The sequence below is a fragment of the Bombina bombina genome, chromosome 3 (genome assembly GCF_027579735.1).
Source record: "Bombina bombina isolate aBomBom1 chromosome 3, aBomBom1.pri, whole genome shotgun sequence".
NCBI lineage: Eukaryota > Metazoa > Chordata > Amphibia > Anura > Bombinatoridae > Bombina > Bombina bombina.
The window spans coordinates 1,072,165,000-1,072,190,196 of record NC_069501.1 but is presented as its reverse complement, the minus strand read 5'-3'; the positions used below and the strand labels follow the sequence as shown (position 1 = coordinate 1,072,190,196).

Here is a 25,197-nt window from a genome sequence, read left to right as displayed (position 1 = left end):
AGCGTTATGAGTCAAATAGCAGCATTGTGGACCATAACGCATCATTTTCCCTAACGCAGCCATTACGAGTCTTGTCGGTATAGCTGTACCGCAAGCCTTTTAGCCTGTAACCCAACGTCAGTAACGCACTCATAAAAATGATGTTTTTTAATGGGATTCCCATTACAAGTTTTGTGTTCTGGATAAAAAAACAGCGTTACACCCTAAAACAACAAGATCCGTAACGCCATCTAAAAGCAGTAGTTATGAGTTTTACGCTACAAATCTGTAACATAAAACTCATAACTAAAGTGTTAAAAAGTACACTAACACCCATAAACTACCTATTAACCCCTAAACTGAGGCCCTCCCGCATCACAAACACTATGATACATTTATTAACCCCTAATCTGCCGCTCCTGACATCGCCGCCACTAATAAAATGTATTAACCCCTATTCCGCCGTTCCCCGACATCGTCACCACTATGCTAAAGTTATTAAGCCCTAAACCTATTAACCGCTAAACTGCAAGCCCCCCACAACGAAATATACTAAAGTAAACTATTAAAACCTAAACCGAAAGCCCCCCACATCGAAATAAACTAAATTAAACCATTCACCCCTAAACCTAACAACCCCCTAATTTTAGATTAAAATTGCAATTTCAATATCTTAAATTAAAACTTACCTGTCAAATTAAAAAAACTAAGTTTAAACTAACAATTAAACGAATATAATTATTAAACTAAAATTAAGCTAACTACCAATTAAATAAAACTAAACTAAACATTAAAAAAATCCTAACACTACTAAAAATGACAAATTATCTAATTACAAAAGCAAAAAATACGAAGTTACAAAAAATAACAAACACTAAATTACTGAAAATAACAAACCAATTATCCAAAATAAAAAAGAATTACATCTAATTAGTGATGTCGCGAATAGTTCGCCGGCGAACATAGCATGTTCGTGTCCGCCGCGGACGGTGAACATATGCGATGTTCGGTCCGCCCCCTATTCTTTATCATTGAGTAAACTTTGACCCTGTACCTCACAGTCAGAAGACACATTAAAGCCAATCAGCAGCAGACCTTCCCTCCCAGACCCTCCCACCTCCTGGACAGCATCCATTTTAGATTCATTTGGAAGCTGCATTCTTAGTGAGAGGAGGGACAGTGTAGCTGCTGCTGATTTAATAGGGAAATCGATAGCTAGGCTACTGTATTCAGTGTCCACTACAGTCCTGAAGGACTCATCTGATCTCTGCTGTAAGGACAGCACCCCAAAAAGCCCTTTTTAGGGCTGAAACATCAGTCTGCTTTTTTTTTTTTTCCTGTGTAATCTAATTGCAGTTGCCTGCCTGCCAGCGTGTGTGTCAGGCTCACAGCGTATACTGTGCCCACTTGCCCAGTGCCACCACTCATATCTGGTGTAACAGTAGTGTACATTTAAAAAAAACAAACACTTTTTTGACTGTGAAATAATAGCAGACAGCTGCCAGTACCCAAGATGGCCGCCAATAAGGCAGATGGGGAGGGTTAGAAAGCTGTTTTGGGGGGGATCAGGGAGGTTGGGGGCTAAGGGGGGATGCTACACCACAGCATATGTAAATATGCTAATTTATTATTTTTTTTTTAGTACTGGCAGACTTTCTAGCTAGCCATAATACACGTGTGATGCGCAGCAGCATTTAGCGACCTTCTAATTACCAGAAAGCAACGCCAAAGTCATATATGTCTGCTATTTCTGAACAAAGGGGATCCCAGAGAAGCATTTACAACCATTTGTGCCATAATTGCACAAGCTGTTTGTAAATAATTTCAGTGAGAAACCTAAAATTGCGAAAAAATTTAAGTTTTTTTAAATTTGATCGCATTTGGCGGTGAAATGGTGGCATGAAATATACCAAAATGGGCCTAGATCAATACTTTGGGTTGTCTACTACACTACACTTAAGCTAAAATTAAATCTACAAGCTCCCTACATGCTCCCTAATTAACCCCTTCACTGCTGGGCATAAAGCACGTGTGGTGCGCAGTGGCATTTAGCAGCCTTCTAATTAACAAAAAGCAATGCCAAAGCCATATAAGTCTGCTATTTCTGAACAAAGGGGATCCCAGAGAAGCATTTACAACCATTTATGCCATAATTGCATAAGTTGTTTGTAAATAATTTCTGTGAGAATCCTAAAGTTTGTGAAAAAGTGAACAATTTTTTTTTATTTGATCGCATTTGGCGGTGAAATGGTGGCATGAAATATACCAAAATGGGCCTAGATCAATACTTTGGGTTGTCTACTACACTACACTTAAGCTAAAATTAACTCTACAAGCTTCCTACATGCTCCCTAATTAATCCCTTCACTGCTGGGCATAAAACACGTGTGGTGCGCAGTGGCATTTAGCAGCCTTCTAATTACCAAAAAGCAACGCCAAAGCCATATAAGTCTGCTATAATGGCATGTCTTGAACAGTTCAATGTGGAACAGCACCAGAGGATAGGAGAGCTCGTGAAGACAGGTGAACTGCCACTTCACCACATAAATATAGTAAAATGAAAGTGTCCACAGCTCTCCAATGCTAGAAAATATCTTTATTTGGAAAAAATAGCAACGTTTCTGGCACACAGTGTTGGGGCAAGGGTCCATCTGACCACTGATACCTGGTCTGCAAAGCATGGTCAGGGCAGGTATATCACCTACACTGCGCACTGTGAAGCGAGCGTAACCCTTACACTATCTGATCGATACAACATCATACCTGATGTTTTAAAGCACGTTATTCCAAACAATTAAGGAATGTTAGGTGATTTATGCCCTTTATGGATTAAAACCAGACTCTGCATCAACTATGTAATTTTCCATGGGAGTTTTGCCATGGATCCCCCTCCGGCATGCCACAGTCCAGGTGTTAGTCCCCTTGAAACAGCTTTTCCATCACTATTCGCCTGCCTATTGAAGTCTATGGCGGTTCGCCCGGTTCGCGAACATTTGAGGAAGTTCGCGTTCGCCGTTCGCGAACCCAAATTTTTATGTTCGCGACATCACTATACCCAATCTAATAGCCCTATCAAAATAAAAAACCCCACCCAAAATAAAAAATAAAAACCTAGCCTACAATAAACTACCAATGACCTTTAAAAGGGCCTTTTATGGCGCATTGCCCCAAAGATATCAGCTCTTTTACCTGTAAAAAAAAACACAAAGACCCCCCCAACAGTAAAATTCACCAACCAACCCCGCAAAATAAAAAACCTAATTCTAAAAGAACCTAAGCTACCCATTGCCCTGAAAAGAATAAACCTCCTGCTATTGTATTCTATATATCAATCAATCGATTGGCTTCAACACTTTTGTCCACTCCTTCAAATGTTTCATCAGACCCAATTGCTAGAAAAAATGTAATATTTGATAAAACTATGAAAACAATTATAACTCCAAATATATTATTTTATGACCAATATAAAGCCTACCTTTATCTACCATTATTTTTGTTGAAAGTTCCATTGTTAGCTGAATATTATCTGAACTCATCACTTCATCTTATTGGACACTTGTAGTCTGAAAATCATCAATTTCAGCCATATATTCTTGTTCTTCCATGGTAATATCTATAGCATATTAATAAACAATCGAAACATAAACATATACATATATAAAAGAAACAAATATAATTGAAAGCTAAAACATTTAAGGGACAGTCAAGTAAAAAAAAATTTCATGATTTAAATATAATTTTAAACAACTTTCCAATTTACTTTGTTCTCTTGGTATTCTTAGTTGAAAGCTAACCTAGGTTCATATGCTAATTTCTTAGACCTTGAAGACCACCTCTAATCAGAAAGCATTTTGACAGTTTTTCACCACTAGAGGGCATTAGTTCATGTTTTTCATTTAGATAACATTGAGCTCAGGCACGTGAAACTCCTAGGAGTGAGCACTGATTGTCTAAAAATGCAATTCTGTCAAAAGAACTGAAATAAGGGGGAAGTTTGCAGAGGCTTAGATGCAAGGTAATTACAGAGGTAAAACATATATTATTATGACTGTGTTGGTTATACAGAACTGGGGAATGGGTTATAAAGGGATTATTTACCATTTTAAACAACAAAAATTCTGGTGTTGACTGTACCTTTAAATGTTATTGAACCTATACCTGTGTGTGTATTTACAGTAATTTGTTGTAATCCTTTAATTGGATTGGGAGACAATTCTATGTCCAAAAGTGTTAGTGGCATGGGTGGAGATAAAGCTTCACTTTGGGGGGTTTCCGCCAACATTGATCTAAGGTAGCGTGGTGGCTGTTTACCCTTTATTCGCTTCCTGCACATATCTAGAAGCATGTAAATAAATAAAACGAATGAAAAACATTAAAAAACATTAACATTGTTCAGCATGTTATTTTTATAAAAACTAATATTTTAATCTACTTACATTGTTCTGCATGCTTTTTTTTATATAAAAAATAGAAATTAAATCTACTAATATTGTTCAGCATGTTTTTTTTTAATAAAAACTAAAAAATGAATCTACTAACATTGTTCTGCATGTTTGTTTTTTTCTTAAAAAACTAACTGCTAGATTACGGGTTTGGCGTTAGCCGTAAAAAGCAGCGTTGAGAGGTCCCAACGCTGCTTTTTACCTAACGCTGGTATTACGAGTCTGACAGGTAGAGGCTCACCGCTCACTTTTCTTCCGCGACTCGAGGCTACCGCAAATCCCCTTACGTCAATTGCGTATCCTATCTTTTTAATGGGATTTGCCTAATGCTGGTATTACAAGTCTTGGAAGAAGTGAGCGGTAGACCCTCTCCTGGCAAGACTTCTGCCGCATTTAAAAGTCAGTAGTTAAGAGTTTTATGGGCTAACGCCGGAAGATAAAACTCTTAACTAAAGTGCTACAATGTACACTAACACCCATAAACTACCTATTATCCCCTAAACTGAGGCACCCCCACATCGCAAACCCTATAATAATTTTTTTTAACCCCTAATCTGCTGACCGGACATCGCCGCCAACTACATTATACCTATGAACCCCTAATATACTGCACCCAACATCGCCGCCACCTACATTATACTTATAAACCCCTAATCTGCCCCCCCAACGTCGCCGACACCTACCTACATTTATTAACTCCTAATCTTCTGACCCCAACGTCGCCGCTACTATAATAAATTTATTAACCCCTAAACCTAAGTCTAACCCTAAGTCTAACCCCCACTAACTTAAATATAATTTAAATTAAATGAAATTAATTTAACATAATTAAAAAAATTATTCCTATTTAAAACTAAATACTTACCTATAAAATAAACCCTAAGCTAGCTACATTGTAGCCATCTTAGGATTTATATTTATTTTACAGGCAACTTTGTATTTATTTGAACTAGGTAGAATAGTCATTAAATAGTTATTAACTATTTAATAACTACCTAGCTAAAATAAATACAAAATTGCCTGTAAATCCTAACCTAAGTTACAATTACACTTAACACTACACATTAAATAAATTACCTAAACTACCTACAATTAAATACAATTAAATTCAATAAACTAAATTACGAAAAAAACACCACTAAATTACAGAAAATAAAAAAAGAATTACAATAATTTAAAACTAATTACACCTAATCTAATCTCCCAAACAAAATAAAAAAGCCCCCCAAAATAATAAAATTTTCCTACCCTATACTAAATTACAAATAGCCCTTAAAAGGGCCTTTTGCGGGGCATTGCCCCAAAGTAATCAGCTCTTTTACCTGTAAAAGAAAAATACAATACCCCCCCAACATTAAAACCCACCACCCACACACCCCTACTCTAAAACCCACCCAATCCCCCTTAAAAAAAACCTAACTCTAACCCCCTGAAGATCTCCCTACCTTGAGCCGTCTTCACCCAGCTGGGCACAAGTGGTCCTCCATACGGCAGGAGTCTTCATCCGATCGGGGCAGAAGAGGTTCTCCAGACGGCAGAAGGCTTCATCCAAGCTGCATCTTCTATCTTCATCCTTACGGAGCGGAGCCATCTTCTATCCAGCAGACGCGGAGCCATCCTCTTCAAACCAGGGTGGAACTATCAGTGATGCAGCAGTCGCGGTCGCGACTGGGCCCCGGGAGGTCCCCCATAAGGGGGGCCCCAGCATCAGCACCTTTTTTTTTTTTTAACTTTTTTTTTTTTTTTTTTTTTTTTTACATTTCTTGAAAGCTCCCCCGCCCCTGCTTTTACTACAGTTGTCACATGACATATGTGCCTCACATATTTATTATAACTACAACATTCTTACAAGAAACAGGACAGCATAAAATATCCCATCACACTTTACATACTACTACAGTCTGCTATCATAACTGAATATCTTTAATACCTACTAATATGTATCACATTAACAATTCTGAGACTTTTACTTGGAGGAGATTTAAGTTTAATAAAGGGAAACTTTTTATGTTATTCCATATAATTAATTTATGTAGGTGTGTAAAGTTGTAAGCATTTGACAATCATGCTCAGTAGAATAAACAGAGGAGACTGAAATGTCACTGTATAACTCGTTGTCCCTAACAAAATAAAGGCAGAAAGCTGCATAAACAAAATGCTGTAATGTGGTAGAGCAGTTTATTGCACTATTGCTTACATATGACTGTAATTAATCCCTGCAAATGGGTTAAATGCATTATTAAAATTGGTTCTGGAGCAGCGATGTACTGCTGGGACCTAGTTGAATATATCTGGTGAGTGAGTCAATGACAAGAGGCATTCACCAGTAACCAGCTAATGAAATTGTAGGCTCTATCTCAAACACTTTGATTTTGACTTTAACATCCCTTGAACCAATTGTTTTAGAAACGTTATATTGCTATTTTAATAAGGTATGTCTAAATATGTGGACTCCATAATTATTCATATATATATATGTCATGTTGTGTCGGCTCTCATCTGGCTGGGAGAAAATCTGCTTGGCACGGGTTATATGGGGTAAGCTGGGGGTGACATATAATAAAAACAAATGGGGAGAATAAGACAATGTGTGAGCAGGGGACTGGGGTAGTGACAGCAGTATACTGTATATGCCCCTATATACAGTATATATCTGAGTGGACTAGTACATTTTCTCCCCAACTAGTAAGATATATGTATATATATATATATATATATATATATATATATATATATATATATATATATATTATGTGTGTATATATTATATATAAATTAGTGCCCAAGCACTAAAAATAAAGTGTACAAACTACATCATGTACTTGCAACTCATGTGTAGTAGATTGACTTTATCATGGATACGCTACAGTCCCTATCCTCCTACTACACTGTGTGTGTTTGTATATATATATATATGTGTGTGTGTGTGCGTGTGTATTTATTATAAAAAATGTAAAAAAAATTTTTTACACTATGACCAAAAAAATATTATAACTAAAAAAAGCCTAAAACCTGGGAGGGCAGCAGAATTTTGAGTGCCTAGGGCAGCACAAAACCTAAATATGCCACTGAGGATTCTCACCACTTCAGCCCCTATCCCCACACCACAGCCCCTATCCCCTCACTAAAGCCCTTATGCCCTCACTACAGCCCTTATCCCCTCACTACAGCCCTTATCCCCTAACTACAGCCCCTATCCCCACACTACAGCCCCCTCACTACAGCCCCTATACCATCACTACAGCCCCTATCCTCCTACAGCCCCTATACCCCACTACAGTCCCTACCCCCATCTACAGCTATCACTATCAGGCTATCAGTGCAGGTGTGTTTGTCCTTTTCTCATTTTAAGTGTAAGTTGATATGATTAACAGAATTTTTTTACAGTGTTACATGGATAGAAGATGGCTCCGCTCCGGAAGGATGAAGATAGAAGATGCCGCTTGGATGAAGCCTTCTGCCATCTGGAGGACCTCTTCTGCCCCGATCGGATGAAGACTTCGGACCCTCTGGAGGACCACTTCTGCCCGGCTTGGTGAAGACGAATCAAGGTAGGGAGATCTTCAGGGGGTTAGAGTTAGGTTTTTTTAAGGGGGGATTGGGTGGGTTTTAGAGTAGGGGTGTGTGGGTGGTGGGTTTTAATGTTGGGTGAGTATTGTATTTTTCTTTTACAGGTAAAAGAGCAGATTACTTTGGGGCAATGCCCCGCAAAAGGCCCTTTTAAGGGCTATTTGTAATTTAGTATAGGGTAGGGAAATTTTATTATTTTGGGGGGCTTTTTTATTTTATTATGGGGATTAGATTAGGTGTAATTAGTTTAAAATTATTGTAATTCTTTTTTTATTTTCTGTAATTTAGTTTTGTTTTTTTCGTAATTTAGTTTATTGAATTTAATTGTATTTAATTGTAGGTAGTTTAGGTAATTTATTTAATGATAGTGTAGTGTTAGGTGTAATTGTAATTTAGGCTAGGATTTATTTTACAGGTAATTTTGTACTTATTTTAGCTAGGTAGTTATTAAATAGTTAATAACTATTTAATAACTATTCTACCTAGTTAAAATAAATACAAAGTTGCCTGTAAAATAAATATAAATCCTAAGCTAGCTACAATGTTTATAAGTATAATGTAGGTGGCGACGATGTCGGGGGCGGCATATTAGGGGTTAATAAGTGTAACATTAGGGGTGTTTAGACTCGGGGTTCATGTTAGGTTGTTAGGTGCAGATTTATTTTTTATTTCAAAAATGTTTTTAGGAGTTTTGGTGGTAGTTAGTGCGCTAAAAGAAAGCTAAAGGTATCCAATTGTATCCGGTATTAAATAAAAGAGTTATAAAATATATATATAACAATGTGCAAAGTGTAATGCGTGTATTAGGATTCCACAGTCAAAAAAGAAAGATAGGGTGTGTGGGGGGAAATGAGAGGATCTATACAAAAATAACAGTGTCCGTGAGAAAATAGTGTTTTTTAAATATCTTACTTAAGGAGGATGATAGTTCAGCGTTCTATCAATAGTGTACTAATGATAAAAATAAAGTCAAAGTATGTGACAATTAGCAGTGTGACCATATATTGGTGTAATATTAAAAGTATCAAGCAAATTGTTAGTGTATGTTAAAAAAAAAAAAATACGTTAAATTGTAATGAAAAAACTAAATATATCTAAAAAATTCCCTTGCAGCCTAAATCATATATCAAAAATATTTAATTATACACAATCACAATCAAATTGGAACTTGAAACAAAGGGACGTCTCCCCAGATAAAAAATAATAAAAACAGAATTTAAGCAAGTAGAAATTCCATACTCAATACTAAGTAAGCAGACTTGGCTGAGGAAATGTGTTAATAATCCACTGTGTTGTGCAGAGAGAGACAGTCTCTTATAGCATCAGAACCTTTCGTTGTTGCTTTATAGATAGGTTTTACTGACCAAGTTCAGGGTTTGGGAAATGTGTAGACTCCTTATAGCACAATACAGTCATTCAACTTTATTGAACTTAATGCTTTAAGATTCTTTCTACTTACTTCACCACTCGTGTGGCAACGATATCATCTGTACAGCTCCAAGTTTCCAAACTAAGTCAGTGCGCCGCGTGTATCTCGGCGTCTGACGTCATCGGCAAACTTCAACTGCTGTTACCGTGATAATCGGCTTTTTGGATATTAGAATCACAGGTTGTTTTGGAGATAATCACTCTTTGTGTTTCCAACGGAGGTAATTCCCTGCACTTAGTGCTGATTGCACGCAGGAAAAAAGGAGGATGTTGAAAAATGTAGATAACCCGGGTTAATAAGTAAAGTTGAGAAAATCCTTAAATATAGAATGTCCTCATTCAAGTTGTAATGTCAGATAACACAGCCACTCAGATCAATGCGTTTCGCTCGCCAGGGAGCTTTTTCAAGATAGATGTGACTGGTCAGATGTACCCTTATAAAGGTGTCAGAAAACCCTCATTGGTAGTTTTTTGATTGGTGTATTTAAGGTGGAATCACAGGAATACTATGTATCTGTGTATGTCCCAACTGATTAAGGTGGAATAGTCTCTTCATGTTCATTCTCAGCTTAAAGAGGAATATCTTTTTAGCTTAATATCTTGTTTACTAAAAAAGGCTACTATATAGGTACTACTGCAATATTCATAATATTCTAAAATGAATGATATTCATAAAAAAATTAATATTCATAAAATTTATCTAACAGCATCTAAAAAATAATAATTAATATTCATAAAATTTGTCTAACATATATCTAAAACCTCTTTTAGAGTATTTTAATAAAAATGGCCATAAAACTTGAATCTTGTAATATAAGGGTTTTTATAAGACAGAAGAGATATATATGTACATCCTACATTACTGGAAATTCCAAAAGGAATTTTGTCGAGTTGATTATGACCATAAAACTTAAAGGGCCACTGTAAGTAAATATTTTCTATGCCTTTTACTAACTTACTACCCCAAATATGCTTTTTATCAATAGCATTTCATTAACATATCTCTACCGTATATCAGAAATCTTGTCTGCAAATTTAATTGTTTTCCAAACCCACTCCATGGGTATCCTTTGCTCTGTACTATTCCGTTTACAATACCTAGGTTTCAAAATGGCGCTTTAAACACAAAGTTATTGGTTTAAGTATTTTGAACACACAGTGCTGAAAATAGTGGGCAGGATAACGTGACATCATCGGCGAATAAAAGATATAACTTTTAGAACGTTATGAAACTTCGTTTTGGAGAAAATATAGGTCAGTAGGTTTTAATTAATGTTTATTAACTTTAATATGTTAGTTGTTTAGCTTAAAAATTATAACAGAAAGTAATCCTTTAAACAGTATAAAAATTACAATATAGAATCACCATTAGTCAAACAGAAAGGGTGAGAGATCTAGTTCCGAGTTTAAACCTCTTGGGTACAGAGTATCGTATTTATAAATTAGCTCTGCTTCTTTTATCAGTAATTTCTTCTCTATACTGCCACCTCTCCAATGATTATGTACTTTTTGTACACCCCAATATTTTAGATCTTTAGTTTTACCTTTATGGACTGATTTAAAGTGTTTGTATAGATGAGTATCATCTCTACCATTCTTTATATTGACAATATGCTCTCTTATTCGGTCTCTGACCATTCTTTTGGTTTCCCCAAAATAAAAAAGGTTACAAGTGCACTTAAGAACATAGATTATATATTTATTGGTACATCTTATGGTGTCTTTAATTGTGAAGGGTTTCTCTATATTATTAATTCTAATATTTTTTCATTTGTTACTGTGGCCACATGCCTTACATGAATAGCATGGAAAAAAACCCATAATACTTTTCCCAGTTATATCTTTTTGTTTTAGTATATTTTTCTTTTTTGTTTTCAGTTCACTAGGTGCCAAAAATGTTTTAAGGTTCGCTGCCTTTTTAAAAATAAATTTGGGGTTGTCAATAATTTTATCCCCTAACAGATCATCTTCTCTTATCAGGTGCCAATGTTTTCTTATTATCCGTTTGATGACATTCAGGTCAGCACTATAATCTGTTATAAAAGGGACCATGATCTTATCACTGGTCTCTTTTTGTTTCTCTTTGTAGGTCAGAAGGGACTCTCTGTCTGTGTTCTTAGCTCTCTCTATGGCTTTATCTGTAATATCATCTTTATAACCTCTCACCTTAAATCTTTCTAGTAAGATTTCAGATTGCTGTTAAAAAGGCAGCGAACCTTAAAACATTTTTGGCACCTAGTGAACTGAAAACAAAAAAGAAAAATATACTAAAACAAAAAGATATAACTGGGAAAATTATTATGGTTTTTTTTTCCATGCTATTCATGGAAGGCATGTGGCCACAGTAACAAATTAAAAAATATTAGAATTAATAATATAGAGAAACCCTTCACAATTAAAGACACCATAAGATGTACCAATAAAAATATAATCTATGTTCTTAAGTGCACTTGTAACCTTTTTTATTTTGGGGAAACCAAAAGAATGGTCAGAGACCGAATAAGAGAGCATATTGTCAATATAAAGAATGGTAGAGATGATACTCATCTATACAAACACTTTAAATCAGTCCATAAAGGTAAAACTAAAGATCTAAAATATTGGGGTGTACAAAAAGTACATAATCATTGGAGAGGTGGCAGTATAGAGAAGAAATTACTGATAAAAGAAGCAGAGCTAATTTATAAATACGATACTCTGCACCCAAGAGGTTTAAACTCGGAACTAGATCTCTCACCCTTTCTGTTTGACTAATGGTGATTCTATATTGTAATTTTTATACTGTTTAAGTTTTATGGTCATAATCAACTCGACAAAATTCCTTTTGGAATTTCCAGTAATGTAGGATGTACATATATATCTCTTCTGTCTTATAAAAACCCTTATATTACAAGATTCAAGTTTTATGGCCATTTTTATTAAAATACTCTAAAAGAGGTTTTAGATATATGTTAGACAAATTTTATGAATATTAATTATTATTTTTTAGATGCTGTTAGATAAATTTTATGAATATTATTTTTTTTATGAATATCATTCATTTTAGAATATTATGAATATTGCAGTAGTACCTATATAGTAGCCTTTTTTAGTAAACAAGATATTAAGCTAAAAAGATATTCCTCTTTAAGCTGAGAATGAACATGAAGAGACTATTCCACCTTAATCAGTTGGGACATACACAGATACATAGTATTCCTGTGATTCCACCTTAAATACACCAATCAAAAAACTACCAATGAGGGTTTTCTGACACCTTTATAAGGGTACACCTGACCAGTCACATCTATCTTGAAAAAGCTCTCTGGCGAGCGAAACGCGTTGATCTGAGTGGCTGTATTATCTGACATTACAACTTGAATGAGGACATTCTATATTTAAGGATTTTCTCAACTTTACTTATTAACCCGGGTTATCTACATTTTTCAACATCCTCCTTTTTTCTTGCGTGCAATCAGCACTAAGTGCAGGGAATTACCTCCGTTGGAAACACAAAGAGTGATTATCTCCAAAACAACCTGTGATTCTAATATCCAGAAAGCCGATTATCACGGTAACAGCAGTTGAAGTTTGCCGATGACGTCAGACGCCGAGATACACGCGGCGCACTGACTTAGTTTGGAAACTTGGAGCTGTACAGATGATATCGTTGCCACACGAGTGGTGAAGTAAGTAGAAAGAATCTTAAAGCATTAAGTTCAATAAAGTTGAATGACTGTATTGTGCTATAAGGAGTCTACACATTTCCCAAACCCTGAACTTCGTCAGTAAAACCTATCTATAAAGCAACAATGAAAGGTTCTGATGCTATAAGAGACTGTCTCTCTCTGCACAACACAGTGGATTATTAACACATTTCCTCAGCCAAGTCTGCTTACTTAGTATTGAGTATGGAATTTCTACTTGCTTAAATTCTGTTTTTATTATTTTTTATCTGGGGAGACGTCCCTTTGTTTCAAGTTCCAATTTGATTGTGATTGTGTATAATTAAATATTTTTGATATATGATTTAGGCTGCAAGGGAATTTTTTAGATATATTTAGTTTTTTCACTACAATTTAACGTATTGTTTCTTTTTAACATACACTAACAATTTGCTTGATACTTTTAATATTACACCAATATATGGTCACACTGCTAATTGTCACATACTTTGACTTTATTTTTATCATTAGTACACTATTGATAGAACGCTGAACTATCATCCTCCTTAAGTAAGATATTTAAAAACCACTATTTTCTCACGGACACTGTTATTTTTGTATAGATCCTCTCATTTCCCCCCACACACCCTATCTTTCTTTTTTCACTGTGGAATCCTAATACACGCATTACACTTTGCACATTGTTATATATATATTTTATAACTCTTTTATTTAATACCGGATACAATTGGATACCTTTAGCTTTCTTTTAGCGCACTAACTACCACCAAAACTCCTACCACATTTTTGAAAAGATAGAAGGATCTTTTCTCACTTGTAAGTTGTGTGGTATCCCGTTTATTAACCAGCGCTCTGCTTAAACACTTTTTTAATATTGTCTTTTTCCTTCTAAAGCAGTAGCAGCAGGTTTTCCAGTTTCCTATTATGGAAGATATTTTTGATTTTAGAGATAAAATTTTCCTTGATATGAAAGATGAAAATACCCCAATACCTAATATATGTACATCTGACAAAATATCAGATTTGATGCAAAATTTGGAATATAATATGACCAAAGAACTTAAGCAAAAAATGGAACTGGTCTTTTTGAATAGATACACCTCTAAAGATATTATCCCAAGAGGCCTTCGCCTAAACAAAAACTGTACCTTTCCCCTTTCAGATACACTACAGAATGAATGGTCTGATACCCTAAAAAAAGCATCCAACACTTTGATAGATATCTTAAAGAGATCTAGGAAAGAGACATTAATAAATATTGAGAATAACATCTTAGAAATTAAAGAGAAATTAAAAGATAAAAAAGCAGTAATGAATTCAAAGAAAGACAAAAAGTTATAATGGACAAATTAGCTAATCTTAATAAAGAACTTTTGAGAACAAAATGGGGAAAGATAGAAAGAGATATAAACGATAATACACAAATACACAGGGGTGAGAGCTCAAATACAAACCCCCCAATCTCGCATGAACATAGAAGGGAAAATAATCATGTAAATAGATCACTAGGTTATTCCCAAACACAACGCAATGAAAATAGGAATCGTAACACATATAATGATAATTACCATTATGAGAGAAACTATAATACTAATTCTAATACCTATTATGATAGACCGAGAGTTCCTAGATACCAAAATAGGGATCATTTTTATTCAGAATTCCAGCATAACTCCTTTAGACGAAACTCAGATAGACATTTTCAGAATAGACAAAATGACTGGGAATATCCCAGAAGAACAAATAGATGGGTAAACAGACAAGATGACCAATGGAGAATTCCTACACAAAATCGGTTTGATACCTTTAGAGATCAAAGGCCTAATGAGGAAATACATAAAAATGATGAACAAGTTTTTTTAAAGAGAAGCCCTCTCAAAGAGGGCCACTCAAGAGATATATCAAGACAGGAAAACGAGTCCAGTCTAAGGAGAAAAAGAAACTTAGAGGAAAGAGAGGAAGAGGAGTTTCTAAACGAGGCAAAAAGATGGAGATAATGAGCAAACATCAGGGCATCTTTAATCTTAGTAGTATAAAATTGAAGGAAGATGAGGAAAGGGTCCTTAGTTTAGGTCTTTCATTTGCACCAACAAAGAGACTAGACAAGTTTAATACCCATATTCATATTAAAAAATTTGTACGTAATCTCACTATTAAAAGATTTTTTCTCAAAAACCCTATTGAAAGGCAAATAAGTAACGAAATTTCAGATAGTATTCAACATACAGATTTCAAAATAAAATCCAAATTTAATCCCACACATGCTAAGGGTAACTACCTTGATACTTTTGAAAAGCTAGTATGTAAGGATATACAGAAATACAATCCCAAAAAACTTAAAAATTATAATTTAAGCATTAAAGATAAAGAAATTATTGAGAACCTCCAAAAAAACAGTGGGGTGACCATCAAACCTGCCGATAAGGGAGGAGGAATTGTCCTGATGGACACTACTAATTACATCAAAGAGGCAAATAGACTTCTAAATGACACCAAGACTTATAAAAAATTAGATTTTGATCCTACAAAAAAATTCAATAGGACATTAGATAAATTACTTAAGGAAGGCAGCAAATCTGGCATTTTGAATGATAAAGAACTTGAATTTTTGATACCTAAATTTCCTCGTATCCCCATTTTTTATTTCCTGCCGAAAATCCACAAATGTTTGGTAAACCCTCCAGGCAGACCAATCATTTCTGGGATAGAATCTTTATCAGCGAATTTATCTAGATATCTGGACAATTTTCTCCAGAAACATGTCAGAAATCTTAACTCATACCTTAAAGACTCCACACAAGTCTTAAATGCACTTAAATCCATACATTGGGAGGAAGGGATGATCTTAGCAACGTGTGATGTAACATCATTATACACGGTAATTGATCACTCCAAGGGAATTAAAGCGGTTGAAATGTTTTTAAAATCTGATCTAAACATGTCAGATCAACATAGGGCTTTCATTTTAAAAAGCATTAAATACATACTTGACAATAACTACTTTTCCTTTAATGACAAATTTTACCTGCAGATAGAGGGTACAGCGATGGGCACAAGGTTTGCACCTAGCTACGCCAATCTTTTTATGGGTGCTTGGGAAACTCAATTCCTTAATACTGGCAGCTATGGTGCAAACCTTGTGCTCTATAAAAGGTACATAGATGACCTTCTAATAGTCTGGAAGGGTACTGAAATTGAACTTAAGAATATGTTTGATGAAATGAATAATAATACTTGGGGACTAAACTTTACATATAATTACAGTACAGATTCAGTGGTGTTTTTAGACCTAGAAATAATGAAAGCAGAAAACAAAATTGAAACTAAGACCCATTTCAAGAAGGTCGACTGCAGTAATTATATACATGCAAAAAGTTGCCATCTAGATGTATGGAAGAAAAACATCCCGGTAGGACAATTTTTACGTATTAGAAAGAACTGCTCTAGGATGACAAACTTTGAACAGCAATCTGAAATCTTACTAGAAAGATTTAAGGTGAGAGGTTATAAAGATGATATTACAGATAAAGCCAATAGAGAGAGCTAAGAACACAGACAGAGAGTCCCTTCTGACCTACAAAGAGAAACAAAAAGAGACCAGTGATAAGATCATGGTCCCTTTTATAACAGATTATAGTGCTGACCTGAATGTCATCAAACGGATAATAAGAAAACATTGGCACCTGATAAGAGAAGATGATCTGTTAGGGGATAAAATTATTGACAACCCCAAATTTATTTTTAAAAAGGCAGCGAACCTTAAAACATTTTTGGCACCTAGTGAACTGAAAACAAAAAAGAAAAATATACTAAAACAAAAAGATATAACTGGGAAAAGTATTATGGTTTTTTTTCCATGCTATTCATGTAAGGCATGTGGCCACAGTAACAAATTAAAAAATATTAGAATTAATAATATAGAGAAACCCTTCACAATTAAAGACACCATAAGATGTACCAATAAAAATATAATCTATGTTCTTAAGTGCACTTGTAACCTTTTTTATTTTGGGGAAACCAAAAGAATGGTCAGAGACCAAATAAGAGAGCATATTGTCAATATAAAGAATGGTAGAGATGATACTCATCTATACAAACACTTTAAATCAGTCCATAAAGGTAAAACTAAAGATCTAAAATATTGGGGTGTACAAAAAGTACATAATCATTGGAGAGGTGGCAGTATAGAGAAGAAATTACTGATAAAAGAAGCAGAGCTAATTTATAAATACGATACTCTGTACCCAAGAGGTTTAAACTCGGAACTAGATCTCTCACCCTTTCTGTTTGACTAATGGTGATTCTATATTGTAATTTTTATACTGTTTAAGTTTTATGGTCATAATCAACTCGACAAAATTCCTTTTGGAATTTCCAGTAATGTAGGATGTACATATATATCTCTTCTGTCTTATAAAAACCCTTATATTACAAGATTCAAGTTTTATGGCCATTTTTATTAAAATACTCTAAAAGAGGTTTTAGATATATGTTAGACAAATTTTATGAATATTAATTATTATTTTTTAGATGCTGTTAGATAAATTTTATGAATATTATTTTTTTTATGAATATCATTCATTTTAGAATATTATGAATATTGCAGTAGTACCTATATAGTAGCCTTTTTTAGTAAACAAGATATTAAGCTAAAAAGATATTCCTCTTTAAGCTGAGAATGAACATGAAGAGACTATTCCACCTTAATCAGTTGGGACATACACAGATACATAGTATTCCTGTGATTCCACCTTAAATACACCAATCAAAAAACTACCAATGAGGGTTTTCTGACACCTTTATAAGGGTACACCTGACCAGTCACATCTATCTTGAAAAAGCTCCCTGGCGAGCGAAACGCGTTGATCTGAGTGGCTGTATTATCTGACATTACAACTTGAATGAGGACATTCTATATTTAAGGATTTTCTCAACTTTACTTATTAACCCGGGTTATCTACATTTTTCAACATCCTCCTTTTTTCCTGCGTGCAATCAGCACTAAGTGCAGGGAATTACCTCCGTTGGAAACACAAAGAGTGATTATCTCCAAAACAACCTGTGATTCTAATATCCAGAAAGCCGATTATCATGGTAACAGCAGTTGAAGTTTGCCGATGACGTCAGACGCCGAGATACACGCGGCGCACTGACTTAGTTTGGAAACTTGGAGCTGTACAGATGATATCGTTGCCACACGAGTGGTGAAGTAAGTAGAAAGAATCTTAAAGCATTAAGTTCAATAAAGTTGAATGACTGTATTGTGCTATAAGGAGTCTACACATTTCCCAAACCCTGAACTTGGTCAGTAAAACCTATCTATAAAGCAACAACGAAAGGTTCTGATGCTATAAGAGACTGTCTTTCTCTGCACAACACAGTGGATTATTAACACATTTCCTCAGCCAAGTCTGCTTACTTAGTATTGAGTATGGAATTTCTACTTGCTTAAATTCTGTTTTTATTATTTTTTATCTGGGGAGACGTCCCTTTGTTTCAAGTTCCAATTTGATTGTGATTGTGTATAATTAAATATTTTTGATATATGATTTAGGCTGCAAGGGAATTTTTTAGATATATTTAGTTTTCTCACTACAATTTAACGTATTGCTTCTTTTTAACATACACTAACAATTTGCTTGATACTTTTAATATTACACCAATATATGGTCACACTGCTAATTGTCACATACTTTGACTTTATTTTTATCATTAGTACACTATTGATAGAACGCTGAACTATCATCCTCCTTAAGTAAGATATTTAAAAAACACTATTTTCTCACGGACACTGTTATTTTTGTATAGATCCTCTCATTTCCCCCCACACACCCTATCTTTCTTTTTTGACTGTGGAATCCTAATACACGCATTACACTTTGCACATTGTTATATATATATTTTATAACTCTTTTATTTAATACCGGATACAATTGGATACCTTTAGCTTTCTTTTAGCGCACTAACTACCACCAAAACTCCTACCACATTTTTGAAAAGATAGAAGGATCTTTTCTCCCTTGTAAGTTGTGTGGTATCCCGTTTATTAACCAGCACTCTGCTTAAACACTTTTTTAATATTATTTTTTATTTCCCCATAGGAAACAATGGGGCTGCGTTAGAAGCTGGACGCTGCTTTTTTGCAGGTGGTAGATTTTTTCCAGCCAGCTCAGCACCATTGTTTCCTATGGGGAAATCGTGCACGAGCATGTTTAGCCAGCTCACCACTGACTTAAGCAACGCTGGTATTGAGGTGAGATGTGGAGCTAAATTTTGCTCTACGCTCACCTTTTGTTGCTAATGCCAGGTTTAAAAAAACCTGTAATACCAGCGTTGGCTTAAGGGAGCGGTAGAAAAAAAAGCTTCGTTAGCAATGCACCCCTGTTAACGCCAAACTCGTAATCTCGGCGTATAATTTTAATCTACTAACTATCAGATAGATTACAAGTTTGTGTGTTCGTCTTTTAACGCTGAAAATATGGTATTTTCAAGTGATATTTTCAGTGTTAAAACAGCACCACAGGCATTACAAGTCTTGTCGGTACCGCACTCGTAAAAATGACGTTTTTTTAATGGGATTCCCATAGTGCTGGTATTACGAGTTTTGCGGTATGGCTAAAAAAACGGCATTACAGCCTAAAATGACAAGATCTGTAACGCCATCTAAAATCAGTAGTTATGAGTTTTACGCTACAAATCTGTAACATAAAACTCATAACTAAAGTATTAAAAAGTACACTAACACCTTTAAACTACCTATTAACCCCTAAACCGAGGCCCTCCCACATCACAAACACTATAATAAACGTATTAACTCCTAATCTGCCGCACCCAACATCACCGCCACTAAAAACATATTAACCCCTATTCTGCCGTTTCCCGACATCGTCACCACTATACTAAAGTTATTAACCCCTAAACTGCCACCCTCCCGCATCGCAAACACTATTTAAATATTATTAACCCCTAATCTGCCGTCCTCCCACATCGCCCCCGTTATACTAAAGTTATTAAGCCCTACACCGCAAGCCACTATAATAAACCAATTAACCCCTAAACCAAAATCCCCCCACAATGAAATATAATAAATTAAACTATAAATCCCTAAACCGAAAGCCCCCCCATCGCAATAAACTAATTTAAACTATTCACCCCTAAACCTAACCCCCCTAACTTTATATTAAAATTACAATTTCCCTATCTTATATTAAATTAAAACTTACCTGTCAAATAAAAAAAAATAAGTTTAAACCAACAATTAAACTAATATAATTATTAAACTAAAATTAAACTTACTACCAATTAAATTAAACTAAAATACACATTAAAAAAAATCCTAACACTACTTTAAAAATGACAAAGTATCTAATTACAAAAAAATAAATACTAAGTTACAAAAAATAACAAACACTAAAATAACAAACTAAATTATCCAAAATAAAAAAGAATTACACCTAATCTAATAGCCCTATCAAAATAAAAAAGCCCGGGGGGGCGGAGCCAGCGTCGAGTCTGAACGGTCGCACAATTTCATAGCTCCTGTTCTATTTTACAAATAACTATATATCAGACCGTTTAGCTTGACTGAATTGATCATTGTGAGGTATCTTATGGCTCATGGTTCCTGGCAGAGCAGCCTGAAGACTATGGGACATACTTATTTAAAGTTTTTTGGGTAAGACTGTGTAGCACATTCAACCAGGGCTCCGGAAGGCAACCATCTTTAACTCCACGTGGGAAGTGGGAACTCACGCAAGAGAGAGGGGTAGCCCGCAACACTTTCTAACAACCATTTCCCACTCCTTGCTTATCTACTCAACAAATCTGGCAGCGTACTTGCTACACCTTCCTACCGCACGAGAATCGAGCCTTAACACCGCTCCAGCTCCACAGTGATGGACTGTGAATGAGCGGCGATGCAACGGAATCCACAGTGATAGTCATATACCCGGTCCACAACAAACAATCTATCATAGGAGACAACACCTACTAACCCAGCATAATGGCATGTGGGGAACAAGTAACTACCGCAATATATAAGGACATCAAGGAACATCTCAAGATTTTGGCTGCAAAAGCGGAAGCATTCCTAACTCATAGCTGCACTACCCCTGTGGTTGCTGACTATGCGCCATTGACCCAGAAGCCTCAAGAGAAGAACCCGCTTATACAGGGGACCAGACCTGAGCCTCCAGATATTGGGTCTAACATCCTTCACGGAATCACCTATGCAGGCAAGTTAAATCTAGCAGATGGGATTTCTGGTCTTTACTCCCCCCTGCCTATAACTGACACCGAAGTATTAACTAGGAAGGAACCCCTCTCCATACTCAGGCTGTCAGACCGGATGGTAGGTACACCACATGCCTGTGGCCTCCGTAATGATCACTCTTTGTTGCAAGTGATTAGTTTTGCCAGTAGCGGAACCGACTATGCAATGAAAAGCCTTGGCATTTTCCTGATCAACAAACTGACTTGCTCCCTAGATCGAAACTTGCCTGAAGTATGCTTCATACAGACTGGGGTCGGTTAGGTTGTATATGGCCCACATCGACCTAAGATCTACACCCCTTAGGTTACCAGTAATCAGAATGTGCTAAACTGCTTAATTGTTACCCCCTCCATCACCCATGTTGGTGTATTAGTCAACCGTTACCTGTTTATTATGCTCTGAATTTTACTTTAGTTCTTGACATGATGTTTATTATTGATTAACCCTAGATTCTTTGCAATATGTACACTAGAGTTCTGACTATGTCAGGTCAGGTTACCAGTTATGGTTATTAAGTATGTGATCCGTCATATTTCGTTCACTCCACCAATTCCCTATCCAATTTATTCACATGTATATCTCACTCAGTCTCATCTAAACATTAGCGTAAGCTGCTAGGTTATAGTGACGCATCAAGAAAAGAATAACATTGTTGTTATACTGGGTCATACTAGTATGATCCTACATTTGAGTAGATATTCCATAACATTAGTTGCTATGGTCAGGCCATAGATGTCCATTGGTAGATCATGAGACCCTCCTTTTTATGTTTATATAGCCATATATTTGAGATGTTATGCACTTTGGGAGATATTTAACTATGAGTCTGACATTAGACAGATAATCTTAATCATCTATACATATTTAATTCCGCCTAGTGGGACATGGTTAGCTAGATTGAATCTCTAACCAAGATCTCAATATCTGCTGTGATCTTAATGCCACTTTATGTCTTCTTTATCACAGCACTTATTTAAACCTTCCTACCTAGCTCTACAGGTTTAGCAATGATATCCTAATCCATACCATGTCCAAGCTTTTGTAACCATTTAACTCCACTTCTGTATAAGGGTTTATAACTATAATTTTCTGGGGTTTCAAGGTCATGACTATTTGACTTTTGTGTATAAGCTTAGTATTTGCTCATCTCTTCATTTATATCTACTCTAGTTCTACAGTTTACCAGCTTTTTAGGCTCTAAAATACATAATCTGGTAACAGACTTACTTGGTATTTGCAGAGATAATAGAAATGTACTCATCCCTCTTATAGCTAAAAGCCTTATACTCTAAATTTGGGAATTGAGTAATATATAGATAAGCAAGCACCTTCCTGTTAGTTCCTTCCTAGTGCTTGTTATGCAAGATGAGGGGTAGATGTATTGCTGGGACTTATGATTAGCTCATATATTGAGTACCCAGCTGTTACTGTTTGCAGTGTGTAGCAATATTAGCTCATTTGCACATGCTCATATAATACTGCAATTACTTTTATCACTGTTTATGCTAGCTCACAGTTTATCCCTTACTAGGTTATATATATACTTCTAGAAATAGTGCTGCTTAATGTCTAATGTCTGTTGAACTTCTTATCTATGGTACGCTTATATATAAATGGTAACCCTGAGGAGAATTCACAGGATTAATCTAGGAGATATAACAGCCCGCTTAGTTCCTTTAATAATAAGCTTTACAGTAGATTATTGCACATGCAAGTAGTAACCCTTTAATTAAGCTTGCCTACTTATTTCAGTCTTTTCCCCACCCAGCTTCATTAAGATTTCCTCTCCCACCCCAGGTAAACTCTATTACATTTGCAGATGACTCCCCCATCCCACATCTCATCTAAGAATATATAATCTCTCCTTTAGCTATTGTAGACGTTGCTGGGCCGTGTTCACTGGGAAGACGCGGCTCAGCATAATAGTTTATTTAGTGAACTTGGTCTGAGATATGTATACAATACCTAATAGCATACATGGTGATAGAGATATCTGTCTAAGTGGGTGCCTTGTTTTATTTCTACCCCTTAATTGGTGCATGCTCAGTCATCTTACTACTTTTCCTACCGTACACTAGCAGGATATACGCCTAGTCTCCCCCAGCCTCTATCTAACTCTACGTTATGAATAATACAAAGAATTAACTAAGTCATCCCATAATTTAGAAGCATCTCCCCCACACAGACATTATCTATACATACCTGTAACTACTATACTAATTAGAAGGTTCCCCAGATTAGCTTCCTGTTTGTTTATATGTCTGGGCCTAGCATTGTGGCTTACCATAAGCTCATCTAACACCATTATTTTGCTCCTAGCATAATATTTACCTTGACCCTTAGCTGTACAGGGGGCATTTCCCCCAATACACCTGCATTTTAAATAACTATCCTTGAATACCTTCAGACTAACTTATCTATTAGGCCTGCTTTGCCATGATCCCATGAACCTCACAAAGAAATTGATACTTCATCTCACTTTCAAAGATACATTCCCTAAGCAGACATCCCATGCATACATATATGCTCATGAGGTTAATTAAAAGGCTCCCCAAGTCATGTATACCACCCTCATCCAATCTAAATTTATTTTCTTTTTTTATTTTATTCATTTTGGAAACCCAGATATGCTATACAGTCACTTTAAAAGGCTCCGCCCCCCCCCTTCACTTCCCTCCCCCTTTTATCGAGCGGCTCTTGCCCGCTGAATTTCCCCTCTATACACATTGGCCCAAGAGAGGCCAGACAAAAGCCAACTCCCTACATCATACAGTTTAAAGATTATAGAGTACCTATATCAGAGTAGGGATCATTTGCTATATTATATAAAAAACGAGGTTTCATTATTATGTGTCTCAGTCACCCTTGTTTACTATAATCTAAGCTATACTTTAAGCTTATCGTCTCAGAAGTAGTGTTACATCCCATCTCAGTGGTTATGCCATCTCTATTGAATGTATTTTACTATATGATTACGGTTCTCATCCATAAATGTACAGTAATACTACCACTTGAGTACGGGGATAACCATTGTTACACAGAGACTTCATTGTTCTAGTTCAAATCTCCTTTTTATAAGAGTCATGTATAATTATTTTTATTACTTATAATCCGTGCCTGAACACATTGTTTGTTTTGATGATACTGTTCAATACCTCAATAAAAAATTATTTGAAAAAAAAAAAAAAGCCCACCCAAAATAAAAAAACCTAGCCTACAATAAACTACCAATGACCCTTAAAAGGGCTTTTTGCGGGGCATTGTCCCAGAGATATCAGCTCTTTTACCTGTAAAAAAAACACAAAGACCCCCCCAACAGTAAAACTCACCACCCAACCTACCCCCCAAAACAAAAAAACCTAATGCTAAAAAAAAACCTAAGCTACCCATTGCCCTGAAAAGGGCATTTGTATGGGCATTGCCCTTTAAAGGGCATTTAGCTCTTTTACTGCCCAAACCCTAAATAAAATTAAAAAAAAAAAAACCTTAAAAAATGCCTAACACTAACCCCTGACGATCCACTTACAGTTTTTGAAGTACCGCTTGAACGATCTTCATCCTGGAATTGAAGTCTTCATCCAGGCGGCGAGAAGTCTTCATCCAGGTGGCCTCTTAAATCTCCATCCCGGAGTTAAAGTCCTGATCCAAACGGCGAGAAGTCTTCATCCAGACGGCCTCTTCAATCTTCATCCAGGCGGCATCTTCTATCTTGATCCCGGAGGCGCAGAGCCGGTCCATCCCGAAGACATCTGGCACGGAGCATCCTCTTCATACGGTCGCCGCCGTACACTGAATCTTCAATGCAAGGGACACGATTCAAGATGGCATCCCTTGCATTCCT

General features: G+C 35.8%; 1 protein-coding gene across 1 annotated transcript in view; it reads right to left on the bottom strand.

The window, feature by feature from the left end:
• The window catches only part of ASIC1 (acid sensing ion channel subunit 1), a 537,317-nt gene that overhangs the window by 481,465 nt on the left and 30,655 nt on the right, over window positions 1-25,197 (bottom strand). The window lies entirely within an intron of this gene.